This window comes from Phocoena phocoena, chromosome 14 (genome assembly GCF_963924675.1).
Source record: "Phocoena phocoena chromosome 14, mPhoPho1.1, whole genome shotgun sequence".
Taxonomy (NCBI): domain Eukaryota; kingdom Metazoa; phylum Chordata; class Mammalia; order Artiodactyla; family Phocoenidae; genus Phocoena; species Phocoena phocoena.
In genome coordinates this window covers 44,476,091-44,503,710 of record NC_089232.1, presented here as the reverse complement: position 1 = coordinate 44,503,710, position 27,620 = coordinate 44,476,091, and the positions used below count along the sequence as shown (strand labels likewise).

General features: G+C 38.8%; 1 pseudogene; it reads left to right on the top strand.

The window, feature by feature from the left end:
* The first annotated feature begins 14,113 nt into the window (after positions 1-14,113).
* LOC136134212 (protein FAM136A pseudogene) lies at positions 14,114-14,531 on the top strand (annotated as a pseudogene).
* Positions 14,532-27,620: the final 13,089 nt, after the last annotated feature.

Sequence of the window (27,620 nt, the reverse complement as noted above, 5' to 3'; positions counted from 1 at the left end):
GAACCTCTGAAACCCAGCCATTAATCTTTTTTTAAACAGCTTTATTGAGGTATAATTCTCATACCATACAATTCATGCATTTAAAGTGTACAACTCAGTGCCAACTATTCTTCACCTTTTGCACAAGTTTTGAATAAGATATGGAAGAAAATACGATGTGATTCAGTAGAGCAAGATTCTAGATCCCCAGCTTGGTGACCTTCAGGAGCCTCTGGGCTTCAATATCCTCATCTGTGAATCAGGGGGTTAAACCTAATGACTCTCTCACTCTGATCTACCTTCAAAATCATTTTTTATTGTTTATTTTTAGCCTTTAATTTCTCTCTAGTGCCAACATCAAATATTGGGATAAGTAGCTCAGAAAGATGTGTTTTACAGTAGAAGAGTTGCAACAATGCTCTGAATTAAAGATGATGCCGGCAGATTTATTACAGCATTTGGAAGTCTTCATAAATGTAACGAGATTCTTTAGAGCCTTTCTTGAAAGAAGACAGTTTCCTTTTATACGTTTCAAAGTAAGAAAAAAAAGAGAAAGAGGATAGTCACATGGTGTGTTTAACTTAGATGAGCTTCTCTTCTAACTCTATCTTTCTCATTTCTGAAAGCAAATATGAAAACTAGGTAGAAAGTTGAACCGGCTTGGAAACATATTCAAGAAAACTATATTAACTTCAGTGATTCAGCCAAATATCTTAATCAAAAATATAAAAAACATTGCCTTCCAAGCTTTTGCTGAAGTAGAAAATGAAGAGTTCCCATAAAAGCCTGGTTGACATGCAAAATTTTATCACTGCAGATTTTAATAGTATATTCCTTCATTTGTTTCTTTTCTCTATTTCAAATAACAAAGGTAAAGTTACGTTTTTAAATTAATATGCCTATATTCCTAAAAAGCTTACAAGGGATTTCTTAGTAACTAGATATTGCTGTGGGTTGAATTGTGTCCTCCCCAAAGATATGTTAAAGTCCTAACCCCAGTACCCCAGAATGTGACCTTACTTGAAAATAGGGTCATCACAGATGTAGTTAGTGAAGATGAGGTCATAATGGAGTAGGGTGGGCCCTTAATCCAATATGATTGGGATCCTTTTAAGAAAAGTAGAAGACAGAGACACATAGGGAAGACAGCCATGTGAAGATGGGGCAGAAATTGGAGTCATACTGCCACAAGCCAAGGAACACCAAGGCTTCCAGAATCTGGAAGAGGCAAGGAAGGATTCTAGAGGCTTTGAAGGGAGCATGGCTCAGTCAACAAGTTGATTTCCTACATCTAGCCTCCAAAAGTGTGAGAGAATACATTTCTGTTTCTTTAAACCACCCAGTTTGTGGTATTTTGTTATGGCAGCCTTAGGAAACTAGTACGAACATAGCCAAATTTTACATGCATGCGGATGTGCACACACAAAAAGAGAACCCTCATTTTAGTCAAATTATTGGATTTCAAAAAATCTAATATAATCAGTATGAACTTGAGTAATTAATTAAAATAATGCATGATGCCTTATAACCTTTACACAATCTCTTGAAGACATTGCCTTTCTAAATTTTGTGTTATGTAAGGGAACTAAGCTGAAAAAAAGGAAAGGAAAGGAAAGGAAAAAGAAAAGGAAAAAGGAAAGGAAAAAAAGGAAAGGGGAGGGGAGGGAAGGAAAGGGGAGGGGAGGGAAGGGAAGGGAAGGGGAGGGGAGGGAAGGGAAGGGAGGGGAGGGGAGGGGAGGGGAAGGAAGGTGTATTTTTCCAAGGGAGATATAACACAATATCTCTGAGAGAGGCAAGACAGCCTACTCAAAGGATAAAAACTCAGAAAACAGCTACAAGAGAACTATTTCTAAGTCGGCAGCCAAGTTACAGCATTTGTTATTACTAAACCATTTGAGTCTCAAAGGAAGAATTTGAGACAGTAATAACTTATTTCATAATTTTATGATGAAACCTACATGGAAAATTTTCATAAACAGCTTTAACTATGAAAATACTGAACAAGGAAGTGATAGACAATTTTTCTTCATGTCCTTTGTTGCTAGATTTAGTACATGTGATTTCTTTTATTTATTTATTTTTTTGGAGAAAAATTTTAAACTTCATTAAAAGATATTATAGAGACAAAGATATGAAGAGTTATAAGAAGATTCAGTATCATAAAGGAGGCAATTATTCCCAAACTGATTAGTATGATCAAAGAAGTTCAAATCAAAATCACAAAACTTTTACATGAAACTTGACAAGGTACTTTGAAAATTTACATAGAAGAACAAATAGTTGAGAATAGACTCTCTCAACTCGCTTCCCCTATCTAGCTTGGTGAAACCACAAGCTCAGTTAAATCCAAACCTGCTTTCTCTATTCTTGCACCATCATAACTTAAAGTGGCTGGAGAAAAGCATACAGCTCTGCCATCCAATCTGAATTTGTATTCCTCCTCACTAATCTCAAATGTACCCTAACTCGATATGCCAGTCATTATGTATGTGTATATGATTTTATTGGAAATCTCTCTGAGAACATATTTAGGGAGTCATGAGCCCTGTAGGGTCTTAGCTTGTAGATTACGATTCAAGCATGGCATTCCTGCCTGTTGTCTTTATAGGGTCATACTGATTCTCCAAAACTTTACAAACACTTCATAATCACTTTCCATATTTAGATCAAAACCTCTCCAAAGCAATAACCCATCTTGTCCTATTCCATTCTCAAGTCTCACCAAGCTTAGTTATCAATTTTACTTTCATCTCTTTTGCCACTTCCAAGCAGAGCTCTGCTGTTATAGTCAGTACGACTGACCACCACCAAGAAGAGAAGCATTCAAGTGAGCAATGTTATTACAAATAATAACAACTTGGAAGGGAAAATATTATGTCGATTTGGAGCTAGAATGCTCTCAAAAACTGTTTTATTCACAAACAGTTTCCAAATGTAAAGCTTGTGAGAAAGATGCCATTTGCCAAAGGTAAGCCCTAAAGAAATGACTAGAGAGGTAAACGACAACCAGACCAGTTCAGACACACTTCATTCTGCGGCCTCACAAATGAACTGTGTCGGCAGATTTGTCATTCCTGTTACGTATGCCCCCAGAATATATTCTAAAACATGTTAAACAATTTGACAATCACTGTTTTGAAGAATCGCCTTCACTCTGAGACAGGGAAGGTAGGGGTTAAAAGCATAGATTCTAGAGCCAAACATCTTAGGTTTAAATCCTGACAGTCTCACTTACTAGGTTTGTGATTTTGAACAGTTATTTTCTCTGTGCCTCATTCCTTATCTGTTAAATAGGGATAATAATCGTGGCCACTTCAAAGACTGGTTTCAAGGATTAGTTGAGTAATCATAAAATACTTATAAGAGGGCTTCCCTGGTGGCGCAGTGGTTGGGAGTCCGCCTGCCGATGCAGGGGGCGCGGGTTTGTGCCCCGGTCTGGGAGGATCCCACGTGCCGCGGAGCGGCTGGGCCCGTGAGCCATGGCCGCTGAGCCTGCGCGTCCGGAGCCTGTCCTCCGCAACGGGAGAGGCCACAGCAGTGAGAGGCCCGCGTAACGCATAAAAAAAAAAAAAAAAAAACTTATAAGAGCACATGGAAGTATACTATGTGTTTAGTTTAGTTTTTATTCATAAACATTATGTAGGATATTTTATGCAGTGAAATACGGATTCCAGACAGTACAAGTCCTGGGACGTTCTGAGAAGATGCTGCTATATTTAGAAGGAAGGAAGGATGTAAGGAAGGAAAGATGGATGGAAGACTGCTAACATTTGTTCTGCTGGAAAATCTCACCTAAAAAGACAGTATCTCTTTTGCTTTTCTCAAATAGCTTCTACTAATACCATGCTGAGCTCATAGACAAGAAAAGTATTGAGAAGAAATAACATCCGTGAAGTTCATTTAGCACCTTTATGACACGTAAGTGCTTTAGAGCCATATTCCTTATGTATTAAAATTTGGTATTGTTACTTAGGCAATACCTGTCTTTCTTAGTGGCATTCACCCCCACCTTCTTCAAAACAGAGATGGAAGGAAGGATCTGGTATGAATTACACATTACTCTGCGCTGTTATAATTGATGATTAGGCAGTGGTCCTTGTTCCTGCCTAGGAGACATCCAGGAGGTAACCAGAGGTGATAATAGAAGCATCAGCTAGTGTGAGAATTAACCCAGGGAAACTTTAAATAAAAATAGGATAAGCAGGGGAGTGCCCTGGTTGCCTAGTGGTTAGGATTCTGGGGTTTCACTGCCATGGCCCGGGTTCAGTCCCTGGTCAGAAAACTGAGATTCTGCAAGCCGCATGGTGCGGCCAAAACAAAAAACAAACAAAAAAATTAGGATAAGCAGTCCTCCAGGTCTCAGGAGAGTATGCTCCTCATACTCTGGGTTGCTTCCTGCCAAAACGAAAAGAGATCATCAGCACTGGGTACCTATCTGAACCAAAGGTGGCCTCAGGGCCATGAAAATTAAAAGCTAGTTGACCAAGACTGCATTAGTAGGCACTTTGGGGGATATTAGGCTGGTCCACATCCCTTTGCTTTAACTTCCCTACACAGGGCTGAATCCCTGGCATTTATGTTTGTATCGTTTCCCTGCTCGCCTGTCCAGAGCTGATCAACCAAGGATGCACACATGACCCTAGTCAGGCCAAACAGCACCTCAATCTCTCTGTCTCTGTCTCTCTGTCTGTCTCTAAGAATTAGCCCTGAGAGATAAGAAGCTGGGCTGGTCACCTGAACTGAGGATGAGTATACTCAAGAGCAAGGGGGTAGCTATGTTTGGCCTTATGCAGCCAAAGCAACCAAGTCAATCTGGAAAGAGAGAAAGAGAGAGAACTGGAGCCAATGAGCACAGTAAGTCAGACAAGAATTGGCTGCTTGTGTTCTTGACGGATCCCCAACTCCTGATTCTAATCCTTCCTGAAACCTGGCTGTACTATCTGCCTTCCTTGAGATACTCCATTCTTTAAAGAAATTTCTTTTTTGTTGTTGTTTACACTGGTATGAAATAAGTTTCTGTTACCTGCAAACAAAAGAGCGTTGATGAATGTAGCTACAGGCATTATTGTATTATCTATGGCGTTAAAATCTTTTCTGATGATCGTTATCTGTAAAAGGCAGGTAGGAGTGAGAATTCTCTGGTTATCCTTTTTATGTCGTTTTGACCTTCAAATTGTGTAATTGTATTACCTATTCAAAAATATTTAATTTAAAATTATTGTTGAAATAAGCTCTGCATATAGTGATAGTATTTACCACATCAAAATTCAGGACACCTCATTTAATATAGAGTGCAAAAAGAGATCAGAATTTTAAAACTCAGGCCCAGAGCTTCCTGGTGGCGCAGTGGTTGAGAATCTGCCTACCAATGCAGGGGACACGGGTTCGAGCCCTGGTCTAGGAAGATCCCACATGCCGCGGAGCAACTAGGCCCTTGAGCTACAACTGAGCCTGCGCATCTGGAGCCTGTTCTCCGCAACAAGAGAGGCCGCGACAGTGAGAGGCCCGCGCACCGCGATGAAGAGTGGCTCCCGTTTGCCACAACTAGAGAAAGCCCTCGCACAGAAAGGAAGACTCAACACAGCCAAAGATAAATAAATAAATTAATTTAAAAAAAAACTCAAGCGCATGCACCTTAGCTAGAAGTGTTTTTACGGTGCAGGATCATAGGGTATGCAATAAGATATATATTTCCTATGTTTAAGTAGGAATGACTGACAGTATGGCTTGGTATCCAGAGAGTAACTCAACCCTCTCAATGGACCTCTTTGGGATGCTATGAGATCTCCTGACCTAGCAAAAATGCACAAGTGCAAAACATACTCTCTTAAATGGTTCATGCACCCTTTGAAGCCCATCCATGTCTGCCAATATATTACAACTTACAGGAGGTAAATTTACATACCTGAAATGACTAAATAATCATCCGGTGGTATTAAACATCTTAGTTAGTAGAAATTGGGGTCATAGAAGATATAGAAATAGAGCACACTATAGAAAAGAGCAAAGCCTACGTGGGACATACGGACACAGGACTAGCTGGAGCAAGAGTTTGCGTTAGCAAATTGAACAGGGACAGCACATAACACAGAGTCTGCGATTTGGGTACTCAATTAATAGCAATTATTATTGTTGTTAGGAAATAATAATAATAATTATTAGGAAAGGAAGATAAGGTCACATAGGTAAGGGGAGACCATATTCTAGAGGACCTGGAATGCCAGAGCAGTTAAGGCTTTACAAGTCATTGTATGTTTGTGCTAGAAAAGAACTTGATTCAATAAAACTATTTGGAACATGAAAAGAATAACTTGGAGAAAGTGAAGGGAAAATGGGTAGTAAGAGTATTTCATTGGGTTTTTTTTGTAGTACTAAAGATGAAAAGAACTTAAACAAGGGTGGTAGAGTGGAAATAAATAATATATTTGAGGGACTTAAAAAAAATGGAGAGACCTCAGGGGCTGATTAGTGATATACAGGGGATAAAGGAGAGGGGAAAGTCAGGGAAGATATTTTTTTGATTTATTATACTTTTATTATTTACTTATTATTAAATATTACTAAATTGATTTTCTATTTTATGGAACCTACAAGTGTTGCACTATGGGAATGTTTGCTCTGGGTAAAGGGTACAAACATTCTTGATTAAGCCGCCCACAGCTCACACCAAAACGAAGCTGAGATATGATGTGGGAGGGAATCAGGGGTTTCTCTTCAGCCATGAACAGCTTTTAACTGAATGTGTAGGTGGTGATAATGTTAAATGCACCACTCAAAATCACAGATTCTTTTTTACTCCTAAGGGATTACTACGGTATACATGCCAGCTACCAGCCACTTTCAGCTGGCATGCATTTCACAGCTTTGCTGTGTGGAGGAAATTTTAGCTGAAGTTCTCCTAGTAGAATCCGCAATGTTCTCCTATTGGGTTAAGCGCGATTCATGGTAGTTGGAGGTTTTCTTTCTCTCTGCATGATCACATTGGGTGCAGCTGCAGGAGCTCAGCCAGGAGAACAGAGAAAATAAAGTGGTGCTTCGTGGTTGCTAAGAAAAATGGGGGAAAAAATCCCACAGAAAGCTTTAGAAATCATCTCTAAGTCAAAATGTACTTCAATCATAAGGTAGCTCAGTTAGTTGTCCTTGGCACACTGCAGAGTCAAAAATGCAATGCTGGTCTTAAGTTTTGGCTTTCAGAAGGTAGTGCCATACATAAGAGACGTGGGACAGTCAGAAAACAAGGCTTCTGGTACCAGATTTCTAACTACGGAGAGGACCTTGAGCAAGTCAATTAATCTCTTGTTATTCAGCCTGCAGCAAGGTATCATTTCAGGAATAAATGAAATTTGGTTTTCAGAGCTCTTTGTAAAGCACGAGGGAAAAATAAGGTATTTTTGGCGTTTTTTACTTTTGTTTTATCTGTGTTGTTCCTGACCCCCTGAGAATAAGATCTATGATTTAGACTTAATCAGTTTTTTTTCTTTTTTAAAAAATAACTTCATACATATAGTAAAAATTTACTTATTACTTTTCAATTAAAGATGCCAGAAAGGAGAAAACTCTCCTGGAACGTGGTTGGCTAATCAGTAGGAGATACAGCCAGCAAATGGTGTTACCGAACCCAATTTGGGTCCACCAGCCCAAAGCACAATAAAACCAATCTACTGACATCAGATTATGGTGAAGGAAAGTACAGTGTTTATTGCAAGGCCAAGCAAGGCACATGGATAGCTACTGCTCAAAACTCCCAAATGGCTCTCAGGGAAGGATTTTTAAAGGCAAGGTGAGGAAGAGCGTCAAGGGCTGCCTGATCAGCTTGTGGACATTCTTCTGATTGGTTGATGGTGAGGTAACAGGGTGATGTTACAGGGGTCAGTGTTATCAATCCTCAGGCTCCAGCATCTGGGGACTACATGCTCATGGTCATCATGCAGTTAGCTTCTTCTATCTGCAAAACAACTCAAGGATATGGCTCAGGATATTATCTATAGCCCCTGAGGAGGAACTAAAGGTCCTTGACTTTGTTTTTATGGCTGAACTATTATTATTTTGTCTTGCTTGACTGTTTTCCTTTGTTTCTGCTGGTGTTTGGGGGGATTTTTTGTTTGTTTTTTTCACTCTTTTGATTAAATTTGCTCTTTGGAATTCAGGGAAGGCCTAGGAGGCTAACGTTTTTTTACAAACTAGGGGACACAGGGGGTCTGTCCCTGGGAAGGCCCTGCAGGGTCTTGCTCTGTTTCAGTGGGTGTCTGGCTATCTTACTATTGCAGGAGTAGGAAGAAGAGAGAAGGTGGGGAGTAAGGAGAAGAAAAATATCTACTTGAGTTTCTAACAATCTCCTGAAAAACACATGGAATTTAGTTTTTCATATTTGGTTATTTTTCTTTTATTACAAAATGCCAGTTCAATGTCCTGGACTCCAAAAGAAATAGGTACAGGGCAATAAAATTAATAATACCTGCTCATTATTATTTTACCATTTTAATGTTTTCTACCTTTTGGGATTTGGGGGTTTTTTTTGAAGTTTTATAGTTGTTCTTATCTTTTTAATTACAATTATACCACATGGTTATGTTTCAGTTGTACTTATTTTTCAAGTACCATGATCTCTTAAGCGATGTCTGCTGAATTTTCAGTGTTAGTGGAAGTCATGGGTAATTTCTGCATTTCTTTCCCATACTCATTTATTCCTTCATTTAAAAAATATATATGAAGGGCCTACTCCATGCTGGGTCCTGCATTACACAGTGGTTATGGAGTGGGAAGCAAAACAGGCATAGTCCCTGCCCTCATACAGCTTACAGTCTAGTGGTAGACTTCTTGTTGGCCCCCAGTATCCATTATCCCCTTCTTCTTGAGAAATAAACCCCCAATTTGTTATGCTGAAGAATTTTAAGTAAATAGAAGTCATCATTCTTCCCCTAAATTTTAATATGCATCCTTTAAATTGAGAACATTTTCCTCCATGGCCAAAATAACATAATCACAGCTGATTATTAATAATTCCTTAACAGTATATCATATCTTAATACCCACCCACATTGACATCTCTCCACTTTTCTACACAATGCCATTTATAGGTGGTTAGTCCAAAACCAGGATCCAATTGAGGACCACACATCACATCTAGTTGTTATGTTCCCTCAGTCTTCTTAAAATAAATTAGTCCCTATATTCATGATACTGAAATATTAAAGAGACAGAGACAGTGACAATTGTTCCAGTTCCTCAATCTGTCTGATTGCTTCCTCAGGGTATCATTTAGTTCATTTCTCTTTTCCTTGTAATTCCTGTAAAACTGGAAGTTATAACAAAAGGTCCAATTAGACTCAAACGTTTCTGGCAAGATTACATCACAGGTGGTACTGTGTACTTCAGTCACATCAAGAGGCACAGCATATTTGACTACAGTACTGGGTTAAACTGATGACGGCCTGACTCCTCCACTATAAAGCTACTTTTTTCTCCTCATGGACAAAAAGAAATCTGTGTAGAGTTTTGGGGGGCACTTTATGGAGGTCCTTTTCTCATCAGCCATTTACCTAAAATAGTTTTAACACCAATTGCTAATCTTTGCTTGAACCAACATTAAAGAACTCATGACTTTTAACTGTGTTTATAACCTCCCCCACCTTGCATAAAGACCACATTTACCTTCCTGATTCCTGATGGAGGAAATAAAAGCATGAGGGCTGGAGCTTGAGCAACCACTTTGAGCTGTGAGGTAGAAGCCACATGATGAATTCAGTGGAGCAGCTAGAGAGAAGGAACCTAGATCTCTTAGGATCATAGAGCTATCATACTAACCTTGATCCACCTATCTCTAAACTTCGTTTATATGAGAGAAAAATGAACCACTATCTTTTCCAGCCACTGTATTTTGGTTGGCAGTTGAACCAAATCTTAACTGATGCAACAAAGAAGATAATAAATAAGAAAATACATATATATTTACAATTTGGGGTAAGTGCTACTTAAAAAATAGAGTAGGAGAATAGAAGATAGTGGCTACTTAGATCAGGTGATAAGGAAAGGCCACTCCAAGGAGGTTAGAGTTAAGCTGAGAATGGAATGCTGAGAAGGAGCAAACCATGTGAGATGGTAGGGAGTCTCCTAAGGAGAGGAAACTGCATGTGAAAAGGGATGAGGTGGGAAAGGGCTTGCACGACAAGCTCAAGGAATTAAAAGGAGGCCACGTAGCTAGAGCTTAATGGCACCAGATGGGGTGGGACAGGTTAGTAGATGCCACATTACTCTGGATTAGTAGGCCATGGTAATGAGTTGAACTTCTTTCTCAGATGTTATGGTAAGAGTTGTAAGCAGGAGAATAAAATTGATTTATGTTGTTAGAAATTATTCTCACTGCTCTGTGGGGAACAGACAGAGGGTGTCAAAAGTGAAAACACCTGGGAAGTCCCTGGTGGTCCAGTGGTTAAGACTCGGCACTTTCACTGCTTGGGCCCAGGTTCAATCCCTGGTCAGGGAACTAAGATCCCACAAGCCTTGTGGCACAGCCAAAAAAAAAAAAAAAAAGTGAAACCACCATCACCAGAAAAGAGATTATTTTGGAGGGCTGGGCAAGAGAAGCTGGTGGCTTGGGCTACTGTTGCACTGAGGAGGGGAAGGAGAGCAGAAATAAGAGATGGTTATGAGGGAGAAGTGACAGAACTCCCTGATGGGTGGAATGTAAGAAGAGGAAGGAATCCAAAATAAAGCTTGGGATTCTGGCTTAAGCAACGCGTAAGTGGGTGAGCCTTTTTCTGAAGTGAGGAAGACTGGAAGAGGAACAGGTGGGAAGTGGGGAGAGGAGAGAAGTACATTAGAAAGGGGTGGGAAGTCAGGATTCCATTTTAGAACTTTTGAGTTCCAGATGTTGAAGCAGAGGTGTCAAGTAGGCAATTTAATATAAACACCTAGAGCATGAGAGCAATGTATGGTTTCCAGTGTTTTTAAAAATTCCCCATCCATAAATTACCACAGGTGATACTTTACTTTAAAAATATACTTCGGTCACTCAGTATTTAATCAAAAGAAAGAAACCATACTAATAAACCTATTTCCAGTAATATTAACTTATTAATAATTGTAGTTTCAAGCAGTGAATAACCAGAACCATGTTTACGTTTAGACACAGGTGATAATGTCAGATTGTTCTAAATGTTAAGTTTGTTTGTTAGTTCGTTGGAAGTTGTAAGTTAAGTTTGTTAAGTTTATTCTAAATGTTGTAGTTTGTTTAAAGATTAAACCAAAAAAATAATTTGCTAAAAATTACTATTGAGTGTCATTTTGGTAAAAATGAAGTGATATAGTACTCTCAATTTTTATTTGTTTTACTTATGATATGCTACTGAAATAATGTTTTATTTAAAAGATCTGAATTAGGTAAAATATTGATTTAAAAACATTAATTTAAGCTCTCAAATGGTAAGAAACACATGATAGCAAAAATTTATTTTTAAAAGAAACTTCCAGAGTCATCCCAGGTTTAGACCATCTGTAGCATTTTTGCAATAATCATTAATACTTAAAAGGTTAACACAAAAGTTCCTAAATCATCAAAAAATAAATTGGAATATTTTATTTGGTATATTCTATCATTTGGTAAAATATACCAAATAAAATGAATGCTTATGTCCACTAAAAGACGTGTAAAGAATACTCATGAAAGCTTTATTCATAACATCTAAAACTTTAAAAATAAAAAACCAAATATCTATCAACAGTAGAATGGATAAATTCATGCAATGAAAGACTCTACAGCAATAAAAAGGAACAAACTACTACTACACACAATAATGTGGATTGATCTCAGAGAACTGATGTTGAGCAACAGAAATCAGGCACTCACATACCAAAAACGTACAGTATGATTCTATTTATATGAAGATTAAGAACAGACAAAATCAAACTATGTTGATAAAAATCAGAATAATGGTGGCTGGGTTGGGGTGGTATTGGCTGGGAACAGCTGGGGAGCAAAATTTGCCCCCCAAAAGGTCTCTCCGGTATGTGGATTATTTTGAGCTGAAAACAATCAAGGCCCAGGAAGAAATCTTTGACCTTCCCCCTAACTGCCTAAAGAATGTAGCTGGAGGACCTGTTCCAGGACAGGAGCGATCACCATAGATAACTGTAATATGAACTAGGTGTATAGACAGGGAAGAACCTAGCAAAGTCTGTTTGTTAAAATTCCTCTCTGTGTCCCATTGTCTCTGTATGGCCCAGCAAACATTTATTTACCAAACTTTTGCTTTTCCATCTCCCTGTAAATTGCATTCCACCCCCTTGAAGTCCCAAACCACTACTCCCAACATTCTCTTTTGTCTTTAGCTGAAGATGGTATTTAAGACAAGGGCTTCAGCCATTTTGAAGAGTTACTCAGTTTTTCTGGGTCTCTCTCATGTTAACATGTTATTAAACTTCTGTGTGATTTTCTCCTGTTAGTATGTCTCATGTCAATTTAATTCTTAGACCAGTCAGAAGAACCTAGAAAAACAGAGGAAAATTTCTTCCTTCCCAAAAATCAACTTGGTGGAGTCTTCTAGAATGCTGGGAATATTCTATACTTCGATATAGGTGGCAGTTACACAGGTATACATGTAGAAATTAATGTACATGCACATGTATATACACATGCAGAAAATAAATTTTAAGATTAGTGCATTTTACCGTATGGATATTATTATTGTCAATATTTTGTAAATTCAGTAGTCAATTATTGTACATCCTCTAATAGATTAATAGAACTTTAAAAAAGGAACAGAACTACATATATGAATCAAATGAAATGATATCCAAACATATTAAGCAAAAAAAGCAATTTGCAGAGTAGTTTGTTTAGTATGATTCCACTTGTGTGTATGTTTTAGCAGATATATGTATGATTGTGTGTCCATGGACAATTTGTAAAACGATATACAGGAAATTGTTGGCAGCAGTTATCTCAGAATGCTGGGGTATGGGACTAGGACTTGGGGTTTTTACATAGGCTGTCTTTTTATTCAGTCTATACTTTTTCATACTTTTTATATAATTTTTAACCTAATTTAAAAGATTTCATTAATCTTCTGTGTTTTCAAAATTGCATTAAGTTGAGCCACATGAAGTTGTCATTTTTATGTCAAAAAATGAGAGAAGGGCTTCCCTGGTGGCGCAGTGGTTGGGAGTCCGCCTGCCGATGCGGGGGACATGGGTTCATGCCCCGGTCCGGGAAGATCCCACATGCCGCGGAGCGGCTGGGCCCGTGAGCCATGGTCGCTGAGCCTGTGCATCCGGAGCCTGTGCTCCACAACGGGAGAGGCCACAACAGTGAGAGGCCCACATACCGCAAAAAAAAAAAAAAAAAAGAGAATATTGACAGTTTCTCATAGTTAAATCTAATACAATGAACAGATATAAAGAGGTTATAAAAACCATTCATTTAGATATTACTAATTCGGAATTTGAAATAATCTGCATGTCAACATAAAGAGCATAACTCAAACCCAATATGATTTGAAAATATATTTGAGTTTAATATTGGTCACTTGAAAGTAATTTAATAACCCCTTTTTCAAACTGATGATAATTTGAATTGTTCACATGCTAATAATTTCTAACAGTTTCTGAACCTATATGGTAGTATTTCAAAAATATGATGAAATTCAAAATTGGAAAATCTTAGGTCAGATCTCATTATTTTACTGTCTCTCTGACCTAAGATAAACTGCCTGATTGCTCTGGACCTCTTTTCTTTTCTTTTCTTTTTAATAACATGGAGAAAACAATACCTGACCTATAAGATTACTCAAAAGATTAATTCGTTGATGCATATAAAAGCACTTTGGGTACAAAACACTATCCAAATGTAATGATTATTGTTTTAAAGAAGGAAAGGAAATAGCCCATATTTGCTTTGAAGAGATCATTTGCAGTGCCCATACTGCAATTTATGGTACTCTAGATCAGTGCTTCCCAAATCATTGTTCTCAGGACCCCTTTACACCCTTTGTGATGTGGATTTTAGCCATTAACGTTTACTGTAATATAAATTAAAACAGAAAGTTTTTACATGCCTATTTTAAAATAATATTAATAGGGGCTCATGCGCGGGAGTCCATGTGGGCGCCGGCGTGGCAGGAAGCAGCGCGGGGTTGCCATGGCGGAGCTGCAGCGGCTCTGCGCGCAGGAGGCGGTGGACTCTATGATGAAGAGCCTGGAGAGAGAGAACATCTGGAAGATGTAGGGCCTCACGTACTGGTGCAGCACCGGCTGTTGTGAGGACAGCCAGGCGTCCATGCAGCAAGTGCACCAGTGCATTGAGCGCTGCCATGCACCTCTGGCTCAAGCCCAGGCCCTGGTGACCAGCGAGTTGGAGAAGTTCCAGGACAGCCTCGCCCGGTGCACTATGCATTGCAACAACAATGCCAAAGATTCAATAGATGCGGGGAGTAAAGAGCTTCAGGTGAAACGGCAGCTGGAGAGCTGTGTGACCAAGTGTGTGGATGACCAACATGAACCTTATCCCAACCATGACCAAGAAGATGAAGGAGTCTCTCTCATCCATTGGGAAATAGATGTCTGCTATTGGCCATCGGGGCTGAAGGCAGGAATCTATTTAAAAAGAGGAATGGGGGTTCGGGTTTTCTAAGGAAAGTTTATGAATGAGGAAATTAAGGATGGCAGCAAGTTTAAGGCCTATGTCACTTGCCTCTGGACACTGGTTCTTTTGTGTTTGAATCCTAGAAAGTGAAAAAAACTGGTGCTAAAATTTGGGTCAGAGATAGCACAGGAGAGTTTTTATGAGCCTGAATTTCACGTGGCAAGTGCTTATCCTGGCAACAGGGAGTCTCCCTTGTACCAAACCAGAGCCCTCCAAGGTACCACATTCTCTTAGTACACAGATACCAGCAGGCTGGCAGGTTCATCTGACCTGCTTATGAGCTGGTGGAGTGTGAGGAGAGGTATTTCTGTTTGTTGCCAACCTCCTGTTTACCAGAAGGATCGCTACAACATTTCCCACAAACTGGAAATAAAACAAAATCCATGAGGTCACTAATTTAGAAGGGGAAAGGGGGCTTCTGGGGATTTGTTTTGCTTGGTTTTGTTTTATACACAAGGGCATGAAGTTACTTTAAGATGTAGAGTTGGGAGAGGCAGTTTGGATAAAAACTCTGAAAGGGTCCTTGCGGATATTCAGTTCTGGCCATCAAAATGTGGATGCGCATTTCTTAAAATTCTCACACATGACATCTTTCAGCATAGAGACCCTGCAAAAATATAAGAAGCGCTATCACAATGGTAGGGGAAGAAAACCTTCCCTCTGACTGGCAGCCATGATGAGCCCTGAGGCTGTCTGCAGCAGAGTCAGCCGAGTGACAAGACAATCTTGCAGTGACACTCACCCTTGAAGGGAAAGGGGATTTTGATTGTGCTATGTGTTAGTATTCAGGAATGAACAGCGAAAGAGGAATTGTTAGCTGCTTAATTAAGAGAGTTATGAAGCACTGGCTTTGGAAAAATCTGGTTTTCATAAAACAAAATAGAATGAAAGCCTAAACCCAGTATTGCTTACTTTGCCCCCTGTAATAACAGAACTCTGTTGAAACAATCCCTTGGCAACACGAAGGTCAAAGGAGAAAAAGTAAGCAACTCAGGGGCAAGCTGTGACTCCTTTATGGCAAAAAACGGAACAGCCCCCCATCACCAAATACCACTTTTGCGACGTGTTGTTCTTGCCCCAGTTTGGGCACCTTATCGTTTTATTAAGGACCTTGTTGTGTTTTTACCAGCTTATGACTTGATAATATAGCCTGTCTGTTTGCTGTTTCAAGACTGTGATATATTTTCCTAGTGGTTTGGTTTTAAAAATAAATAAGACAATTTTTCTTCCAAAAAAAAATAATAATATGAATATACCCATTCATTACATGTTAACATAACTAAGTTTTGTGAGAAAGAGCTATTTTTCCCTAAAACAAAGAATAATTAGTGAGATGAGAGATACTATTTTACATTTTGCAAAGGTCTTTAAAGTCTAGCTTAATACAGGACAATTGGATTCTCACATCTACTTCTGCATTCCATCTGTTGCAACATGTTGTTTTGGTTGAAGTATATGAAGAAAATTTGGCCTTACATAGATATGTATTTGGAAAAGGAAGGAGCATATTAATAGCTTTTTCAGATAATTGTTAATATGACTATTTGATACTACACCAAAACCCAAAAGGTGTGGTATTTTAAAGGTTATTTGCAGTCTGAATCTGAAACCAACAAACTTGGTTCATTGCTTTTTTGTGAACAAAAAGTTCACATCAATGAACTTCTACTCTGCTACATTAAAATCCATTGGTCTGTCTTGCACTTTGAATGAATCATCCACCCATCCATGATTTGGTAACATTATTCATTGGTTATATCAAAAATATCAGTACAAAGATTTATTCAGGTCTTCCCAATGTTGACACGTTTTCTTATACAATACTATACAATCACATTAATTAATATCACCACTCATCTTATTAGGAAAGTCTTTTAGTATTCAGAAACTGTCAGACTCACAGTGGTGGATACAAGTTTTCCAAAATTCTGATTTTTGCTTAAAAACTCAAATTTTAACTTTAGAAAATATTGTAGGTTTTTTTTTTTCACTTGAAATAATAGGTTCACTTCATTTATTTTTTGAAATGTTCTGCCAAACACCCAAGTTTGAATAACCATAGTTTGTATTTCAGTAGTTCTTCCAAGTAAACCTGGTGCTCCATGGAAAAACTGGCTAGTTCAGCTTGCAACTCAAACAATTGCACAGTGCTTTTTCTCAAGACAACTACTGCACTTCTGTACTTCAATATGTAGCCACAGTGTTTTATGTGTATTTCCCATTTTGTCAACCAGAATATTAAAAATATGGGTATTCAAGGGTCAAGATTTGACAGAAATTAATAATTTCTACTGCTTCAACAGGATCTTAAGTAAAATTTTAAGTGAAACTGAATTTTCTTTTTACTGCGAGTGCATGGAGGTGAGGAAGACATTGGAAACTAGTACACTTGAAAGCCACTGCTTGACTTGTGCCAAGGCACCAGGGGTTCTCATAACCATTCCTTTGCAAAATGAGTGAGGAGAGTGGTACAGAAAAAAGAAAAGCAAATAATTTCTTAATATCATTATGAGAAAAATTTGGACTTTTCAGATTTTCTGAAAGCATCTCACGAGGGCCCAGGGGTATGGGGGCAACACTTTGAGAACTGCTGAGCTAGATGAAAATTCAGCTGAAGAAACTGACACATTTTACCTAGTTCAGAGCCAACCCTAATGAGACTGATTAAAATAGTCGTGGTTAGCCCAATCCCATTCAAGAAGTCACTTCTTTAAGATATGTAGTTCTAATCTTTATTACTGAGATGTGGATAATGCTTCTCATCCATGTCAGCATTCTTTTGGAAAATAAAATACCAAAATAATTTGGCCCTCTCTACCTCCTTCCTTTCTCCCAAATCAGAAACTCTCTTTAATACTCTAATTGCTCCCCTTATTTAGTACATTCAATTCTGCCACCGTCTAAGAGCAAGCTGAAAATATCTGAATGTCCACAGACTACCTATTCATAGTTCACTAATATTAAGCAAATAGGGTTACAATGTGTAGGGCAGTATGGAATATAATTGTTTGTCCTCTTCCCAAGAGAAGCACAGTTTACTCTGCTTCTGGGAAAATTAGCCTGTGGGTTTTCTTTAAGGCACTCTGGGCAGACTTTCAAAACTAATAGCAGAAGCTCTGAGATAGGCAGTTCCCAAGAGAGACCCAGTCAGCATTCCTGGTGGTGCCTCCAAGGGCCTGCAACTTCATCCATCACCCAGTCTCTGCCAGACTGTGTGTTCAGTCAGAGAGCAAGTGAGAGGGGCCAGAGTGGAGAGGTACTACATCAGTTTGATGTCAAAGAGGAAAAGGCTGGGGGAAACACAGAAATATGAATTAAGCTGGGGAGGTGGGGAGGATGACAACTGGGGAGCAAGGATTGAGAGAGGGGGTGAAGAATTAAGAGGAAGAACCATATGGGACAGAAAGGGAACACATTATTGAACTCTCTTTTTAAAAGTTTTGCCCATCATTAGTTTATGTAATTCTGATGGCAGAGACTGAACATGTGACTAATTGAGAGCATGCCAACCACCATTAACCAAGGCAGAGAGACATCTAGAGCAGGGTTCCTCAAGTCTCAGCACTGGTGACATTATTTTATTTTTTTTTTTTTTAACATCTTTATTGGGGTATAATTGCTTTACAATAGTGTGTTAGTTTCTGCTTTATAACAAAGTGAATCAGCTATACATATACATATGCTCCCATGTGTCTTCCCTCTTGCATCTCCCTCCCTCCCACTCTCCCCATCCCACCCCTCCAGGCTGTCCCAAAGCCCCGAGCTAATATCCCTGTGCCTTGCGGCTGCTTCCCCCTAGCTATCTACCTTACTACGTTTGTTAGTGTGTATATGTCCATGACTCTCTCTCGCCCTGTCAAAACTCACCCTTCCCCCTCCCCATATCCTCAAGTCCGTTCTCCAGTAGGTCTGCACCTCTATTCCTGTCTTATCCCTAGGTTCTTCATGACATTTTTTTCCTTAAATTCCATATATATGTGTTAGCATACGGTATTTGTCTTTTTCTTTCTGACTTACTTCACTCTGTATGACAGACTCTAGGTCTATCCATCTAATTACAAATAACTCAATTTCATTTCTTTTTAAGGCTGAGTAATATTCCATTGTGTATATGTGCCACATCTTCTTTATCCATTCGTCCGATGATGGGCGCTTAGGTTCTTTCCATCTCCGGGCTATTGTAAATAGAGCTGCAATGAACATTTTGGTACATGACTCTTTTTGAATTTTGGTTTTCTCGGGGTATATGCCCAGTAGTGGGATTGCTGGGTCATATGGTAATTCTATTTGTAGTTTTTTAAGGAACCTCCATACTGTTCTCCATAGTGGCTGAACCAATTCACATTCCCACCAGCAGTGCAAGAGTGTCCCCTTTTCTCCATACCCTCTCCAGCATTTATTGTTTCTAGATTTTTTGATGATGGCCATTCTGACTGGTGTGAGATGATATCTCATTGTAGTTTTGATTTGCATTTCTCTAATGATTAATGATGTTGAGCATTCTTTCATGTGTTTGTTGGCATTCTGTATATCTTCTTTGGAGAAATGTCTGTTTAGGTCTTCTGCCCATTTTTGGATGGGGTGGGTTGTTTTTTTGTTATTGAGCTGCATGAGCTGCTTGTAAATTTTGGAGATTAATCCTTTGTCAGTTGCTTCATTTGCAAATGTTTTCTCCCATTCTGAGGGTTGTCTTTTGGTCTTGATTATGGTTTCCTTTGCTGTGCAAAAGCTTTGAAGTTTCATTAGGTCCCATTTGTTTATTTTTGTTTTTATTTCCATTACTCTAGGAGGTGGGTCAGAAAGGATCTTGCTGTGATTTATGTCATAGAGTGTTCTTCCTATGTTTTCCTCTAAGAGTTTGATAGTTTCTGGCCTTACATTTAGGTCTTTAATCCATTTTGAGCTTATTTTTGTGTATGGTGTTAGGGAGTGATCTAATCTCATACTTTTACATGTACCTGTCCAGTTTTCCCAGCACCATTTATTGAAGAGGCTGTCGTTTCTCCACTGTACATTCCTGCCTCCTTTATCAAAGATAAGGTGTCCATATGTGCGTGGGTTTATCTCTGGGCTTTCTATCCTGTTCCACTGATCTATCTTTCTGTTTTTGTCAGCACTGGTGACATTATGAACAGGATAATTCTTTGTTGTGGGGTCTGTCCTGTGCTTTGTAGGATATTTAGCAGGAGGCCTAGCTGCTACCCATGAGATGCCAGTAATACTCCCTCCCAGTTAAGACAATCAAAAATGTCTCCAGGCATTGCCAGGTATCCTTGGGGGAGGGTTGAGGGGAGGGGGCAAAATTGCCCCGGTTAAAAACCACTGGTCTAGATGTATCATTACCTCAGCATAGAAAATCTTCCAGTTCTTTGTCTCCATCAAAGACAAACAGCTGCTCTGATTTCTTTTTTTTTTTTCCTGCAGTATGTGGGCCTCTCACTGTTGTGGCCTCTCCCGTTGCGGAGCACAGGCTCCGGATGCGCAGGCTCAGCAGCCATGGCTCACGGGCCCAGCCGCTCCGCGGCATGTAGGATCTTCCCGGACCGGGGCACGAACCCGTGTCCCCTGCATCGGCAGGCGGACTCTCAACCACTGCACCACCAGGGAAGCCCTGTTTTTTCGTTTTCGTTTTTAATGGAACTGTAAAACTATAAGCCCAAGCTGAGTTCCTGGGAATTGTTTCACATTCTACCTCACTTCTATAGTAATAATTTACTGGCTAGAGGGGTCTCCTGCTTGTGATCTATAAGAGAAAATGTCCAGCTCAGAGTCAGTCACCCTGCGTCCTATTACTGCTCTACAAATAAATCCTTGTGTCTCGGTTTCATCATTTCTCAAATGGATGCAATAGTATGTCACCTACCTTCTGCACAGGTGATTATAAGGATACAATGAAAGGAGATGTAAAAGTGCTTTAAAAAATTAAGAGAAAATATACTCAGATGTAATTAGTCATGTTCTTTGCAAAAAGGGAAACCCCTTAACAAGCAGTCTCAAAGTGTTTGACTCCCTTTTCTACTTTTAACTGCATATGATTTGCCTTGCCAGTGTAGGAGTGGGACAATTTGCCACTAAAAATATCAGTTGTTTGCTACTGCTCGTGCACAGAACAAATGTGATCTGATTCTATGAAAAATACTGCAGGCACTCACTGACTTCAAACACTTAATTTCTAGATTATCTCTTCTTAGAAAACAGTAACACAAACCCTTCATCAGAATCCCAGCACTGCTGCCATGTTGTGATTGTAATGAAAAAAATCCAAACAAAACCCCAGAATCTTTTGAGAGATTCTGTGGATTTATTAGTGAAGGAAGGGAAGAATCATAACAGTTCAGGAGAGATGAGTCTACATAACTTTGTGACATAGAGGTGTTATAGTGACTGAGTTAGCTTGAGGATTTTAGAATCCAAAAGGAGAGAGAAGAACAGAAAGGAAAGTTGAAAGATTTCTAAGATAAACTTCACTTATCTGAGAATTTTCCAGACTATAAGAAAGTAGAAATGTTCACCATACTCCTCCCCCTGCTTCCTGCACTAAATGGCCCCCATCCTATCCCGTATCATTAAAATAGTCTCCCTTTGTATGGGTGTGCACAATTAATGTAAACAACTACTTATTGATGGAAATGTGAGTCATTTCTAGTTTTTCTTTCTTTCTCTTTTTAATTATAAATAAAAATGACTAAATGCCCTCAAAGAAAATTGTCATGTGTATCTATATTTCCTTGGGATGCATTCTTGATCATGAAGTTTCTGCATCAAGGGGCATACACATTTTTAAAGCTTTCATTTTTGATAATAAGTTTTTTGAGGAAGTCCCTTTCTTGAATTATCATGGTGCCATCTTGGTGTTCTAGATATATCTCCACCACTTAGCACTTGAGTACATGCCTAATGAGACTTGATATACATCCTAATTTTGAAACTGTCCAAAGGAATGTTTACATGATCTTCAAATTTGGAAGTCTGTAAATATAAAGATCATAATAATAGCCATTCTTCGTCTTTTTTTTTCAGGGTTATCATTTGTGCTTTATACTTCCTCAAATGTGCCATATTTCTTTCAGATAATCAAAAGATAAATTGTTAGTGTTCTTGGGACTTCCCTGGTGGCACAGTGGTTAAGAATCCGCCTACCAATGCAGGGGACATGGGTTCGAACCCTGGTTCAGGAAGATCCCACATGCTGCAGAGCAACTAACTCCGTGCGCCACAACTACTGAGCCTGCATTCTACAGCCCACCTGCCACAACTACTGAGCCCGCATGCTGCAACTACTGAAGCCTGTGAGCCTAGATCCCATGCTCTGCAACAAGAGAAGCCACCGCAATGAGAAGCCCGTGAACAGCAACAAAGAATAGCCCCTGCTCACCGCAACTAGAGAAAGCCTGCGCACAGCAACAATGACCCAATGCAGCCAAAAGTAAAATAAAATAAAGAAAAAAGAAAAAAAAATTGTTAGTGTTCTTTCTGTAACTCTACCCGCTGAAACAAGATTCTTCAGTTGCTGTGCTTCACCATTTTTTCTCTTATTCAATTGCCTCTTCCAGTTTCCATTACCCAATACAATTATTTATTTCTGCACTTTTATTAGGCAATGCTATTAAGAGGCTAAGCTGAACTTCATATATTTTAAAATAAATCATAAAGAAAAGTTTTACTGTACATACTATACAACAAAAAACAAGACAATTCTAACTAGCTCTATTTCCCACAGAAACCATTTTTAAACGGAGTTTATTGCTATGCATACACCTAGATGACCTTTTTCTTTCCTGCTGGGGATAACCTTTAGCTCAATCTCATTATTTATTTCTCTCCATAAATATCAAACAACCAAGAGTATCAATTTAATCAGTGTGCATCTCATCATATTTAACTATCTATGGTACTGTCTGCAAATAACTTTATAGGAAACATAAATATGCAGTAGCATAAATTTAGTTGTGACAATTAGAAGAAACAGTGCAGTAGTTCAATTCTCATGTGCTATCCACAGGACTAAGAGTAGAAGGAGAAAGGGAATTTGGCAACAAATTCGTTTACTTAAGGAAATGGTTAATGACTGCTCCAACATCTTCTGGGAATTATAGCAGAATGTGCAATCTATATGAAGCTATATCATGGTGTCAATGTACAAAAATTCCAGGAATCCATTAGGTACCACTTTAAATACAATCTCTAGAATTCCCATTTGTCTTCAGACTGCTCATACCAAAGGCCTTCTGAAAACATTTGTTGAATCGTGTACTGAAAATTATAATCTAACAGCCTAATTCACAGATATTGAGAACTGAAAAGAACTCTACAGGTAAAGCACAATTTTCTTCACTTAAAGGCAAAGAAAGAGACTGATAAACTTGTTCAGATCACTTATTGGTAAAGTGGCAGTGCCAGAACCTGAGCCTTAGTCTCCAACATGAGATCTGGCACACCACCCACATCACCACACGCCCTTAGGGCCACCTGCCCCAGTCACTTCACCAGGTTACATTAATTGTAAGGCTAAGCCAAAGCCACAGCATGTCCCAAAGCAACTCACTTGCCTAACCCAATCAATGAAATTAGGTGGCAACATTAGCACAATCCACCCTTGGAATAGATTTCAAGTCTCTCTCAGACACTCACATTCTTGAGGGTGATGTGCTTCAGTAATTCACTTGCTTTGCAGGGTGTTGTGAAAGGTGGTAGTGACCCTAAAGCTAGCTCACAGATGAGCGCCATTGAATAAGAAAACATTGGAGACCTTCAAGATGGCGGAGGAGTAAGACGTGGAGATCACCTTCCTCCTCACAAATACATCAGAAATACATCTACATGTGGAACAACTCCTACAGAACACCTACTGAACTCTGGCAGAAGACCTCAGACTTCCCAAAAGTTGTGTGGCTGACAGGGTCTTGGTGCTCCAGCTGGGTGTCAGGCCTGTGCCTCGGAGGTGGGAGAGCCGAGTTCAAGACATTCGCCCACCAGAGACCTCCTGGCTCCACATAATACCAAACGGCGAAAGCTCGACTAGAGATCTCCATATAATCGCTAAGACCCAGCTCCACTCAATGACCAGCAAGCTACAGTGCTGGACACCCTATGCCAAACAACCAGCAAGAGAGGAACACAACCCCACCCATTAGCAGAGAGGCTGCCTAAAATCATAATAAGGTCACAGACACCCCAAAACACACAACCGGATGGGGTCCTGCCCACCAGAAAGACAAGATCCAGCCTCATTCACCAGAACACAGGCACCAGTCCCCTCCACCAGGAAGCCTATACAACGCACTGAACCAACCTTAGCCACTGGGGGCAAACACCAAAAACAATGGGATCTATGAAATGGCAGCATGCGAAAAAAGACCCCAAACACAGTAAGTTAAGCAAAATGAGAAGACAGAGGAACACACAGCAGATGAAAGAGCAAGGCAAAAACTCACCAGATCAACAAATGAAGAGGAAATAGGCAGTCTTCCTGAAAAAGAATTCAGAGTAATGATATTAAATATGATCCAACGTCTTGGAAATAGAATGGAGAAAATACAAGAAACGTTTAACAAGGACCTAGAAGAACTAAAGAGCAAACAAACAATGATGAACAACACAATAAATGAAATTAAAAATTCTCTAGAAGGAATCAATAGCAGAATAACTGAGGCAGAAGAAAGGATAAGTGACCTGGAAGATAAAATAATGGAAATAACTACCACAGAGAAGAATAAAGAAAAAAGAATGAAAAGAATTCAGGACAGTCTTAGAGACCCCTGAGACAACATTAAATGCACCAACATTCGAAGTATAGGGGTCCCAGAAAAACAAGAGAAAAAGAAAGGGACTGAGAAAATATTTGAAGAGATTATAGTTGAAAACTTCCCTAATATGGGAAAGGAAATCGTTAATCAAGTCGAGGAAGCCCAGAAAGTCCCATACAGGATAAATCCAAGGAGAAACACACCAAGACACATATTAATCAAAAATCAAAAATTAAATACAAAGAAAAAATATTAAAAGCAAGGGAAAAGCAACAAATAACATACAAGGGAAGCCCCATAAGGTTAACAGCTGATCTCTCAGAAGAAATTCTGCAGGCCAGAAGGGAGTGGCAGGACATATTTAAAGTGATGAAAGGGAAAAACCTACAACCAAGAGTACTCTTCCCAGCAAGGATCACATTCAGATTTGAAGAAGTTAAAATCTTTACAGACAAGCAAAAGCTAAGAGAATTCAGCAGCACCAAACCAGCTTTACACCAAATGCTAAAGGAACTTCCCTAGGCAGGAAACATAAGAGAAGGAAAAGACCTACAATAACAAACCAAAACAATTAAGAAAATGGTAATAGGAACATACCTATCAATATTTACCTTAAATGTAAACGGATTAAATGCTCCAACCAAAAGACATAGACTGGCTGAATGGATACAAAAATAAGACCCACATATATGCTGCCTACAAGACACCCACTTCAGACCTAGGGACACATACAGACTCAAAGTGAGAGGATGGAAAAAGATATTCCATGCAAATGGAAATCAAAGAAAGCTAGAGTAGCAATACTCTTTTCAGACAAAATAGACTTTAAAATAAAGACTACTACCAGAGACAAAAAGGGACACTACATAATGATCAAGGGATCAATCCAAGAAGATATAATATTGTAAATATTTATGCCCCCGACATAGGAGCACCTCAATACATAATGCAAATGCTAGCAGCCATAAAAAGGGAAATCTACAGTAACACAATTATAGTAGGGAAATTTAACACCCCACATTCACCAATGGACAGGTCAACCAAAATGAAAATAAATAAAGAAACACAAGCTTTAAATGACACATTAAACAAGATGGATTTATTGATATTTATAGGACATTCCATCCAAAAAAAAACAGAATACATTTTCTTCTCAAGTGCTCATGGAACATTCTCCAGGATAGATCAGATCTTGGGTCACAAATCAAGCCTTGGTAAATTTAAGAAAATTGAAATTGTATCAGGTATCTTATGTTAGCACAACACTATGAGACTAGATATCAATTACCAGAAAAAATCTGTAAAAAATACAAACACATGGAGGTTAAACAATACACTGCTAAATAACCAAGAGATCACTGAAGAAATCAAAGAGGAAATCAAAAAATACCTAGAAACAAATGACAATGGAAACATAATGACCCAAAACCTATGGGTTGTAGCAAAAGCAGTTCTAAGAGGGAAGTTTAGAGCAATACATTTCTACCTCAAGAAACAAGAAACATCTCAAATAAACAATCTAAACTTACACCTAAAGCAATTAGAGAAAGAGGAACAAAGAACCCCTGAAGTTAGCAGAAGGAAAGAAAACATAAAGATCAGAGCAGAAATAAATGAAAAAGAAATGAAGGAAACAATAGCAAAGATCAATAAAACTAAAAGCTCATTCTTTGAGAAGGTAAACAAAATTGATAAACCATTAGCCAGACTCATCAAGAAAAAAAGGGAGAAGACTCATATCAATAGAATTAGAAATGAAAAAGAAGTAACAACTGACACTGCAGAAAAACAAAGAATAATGAGAGATTACTACAAGCAACTATATGCCAATAAAATGGACACCTGGAAGAAATGGACAAATTCTTAGAAAAGCACAACCTTCCGAGACTGAACCAGGAAGAAATAGAAAATATAAACAGACCAATCAAAAGCTCTGAAATTGAGACTGTGATTAAAAATCTTCCAACAAACAAAAGCTCAGGATCAGACGGCTTCACAGGCGAATTCTATCAAACATTCAGAGAAGAGCTAACACCTACCCTTCTCAAACCCTTCCAAAATACAACAGTGGGAGGAACACTCCCAAACTCATTCTACGAGGCCACCATCACCCTGTTACCAAAACCAGACCAAGATGTCACAAAGAAAGAAAACTACAGGCCAATATCACTGATGCACATAGATGCAAAAATCCTCAACAAAATACTAGCAAACAGAATCCAACAGCACATTAAAAGGATCATACACCATGGTCAAGTGGGGTTTATCCCAGGAATGCAAGGATTCTTCAATATACACAAATCAATCAATGTGATACACCACATTAACTAACTGAAGGAGAAAAACCATATGATCATCTCAATAGATGGGGAAAAAGCTTTCGACAAAATTCAACACCCATTTATGATAAAAACCCTTCAGAAAGTATGCATGGAGGGAACTTACCTCAACATAATAAAGGCTATATATGACAAACCCACAGCCAACATCATTCTCAATGGTGAAAACCTGAAACCATTTCCTCTAAGATCAGGAAAAGACAAGGTTGTCCACTCTCACCATTATTATTCAACATACTTGTGGAAGTTTTAGCCACAGCAATCAGAAAAGAAAAAGAATTAAAAAGAATCCAAATCAGAAAAGAAGGAGTAAAGCTGTCACTGTTTGCAGATGACATGATACTATACATAGAGAATCCTAAAGATGCTACCAGAAAACTACTAGAGCTCATCAATGAATTTGGTAAAGTAGCAGGATACAAAATTAATGCACAGAAATCTCTGGCATTCCTATACACTAATGATGAAAAATCTGAAAGAGAAATTAAGGAAACACTCCCATTTACCATTGCAACAAAAAGAATAAAATACCTAGGAATAACCTACCTAAGGAGACAAAAGACCTGTATACGGAAAACTATTAGACACTGATGAAAGAAATTAAAGATGATACAAATAGATGGAGAGATATACCATGTTCTTGGATTGGAAGAATCAACATTGTGAAAATGACTCTACTACCCAAAGCAATCTACAGATTCAATGCAATCCCTATCAAACTACCAATGGCATTTTTCACAGAACTCGAACAAAAAAATTCACAATTTATATGGAAACACAAAAGACCCCAAATAGCCAAAGCAATCTTGAGAAAGGAAAACGGAGCTGGAGGAATCAGGCTTCCTGACTTCAGACTATACTACAAAGCTACAGTAATCAAGACAGTATGGTACTGGAACCAAAACAGATATATAGGTC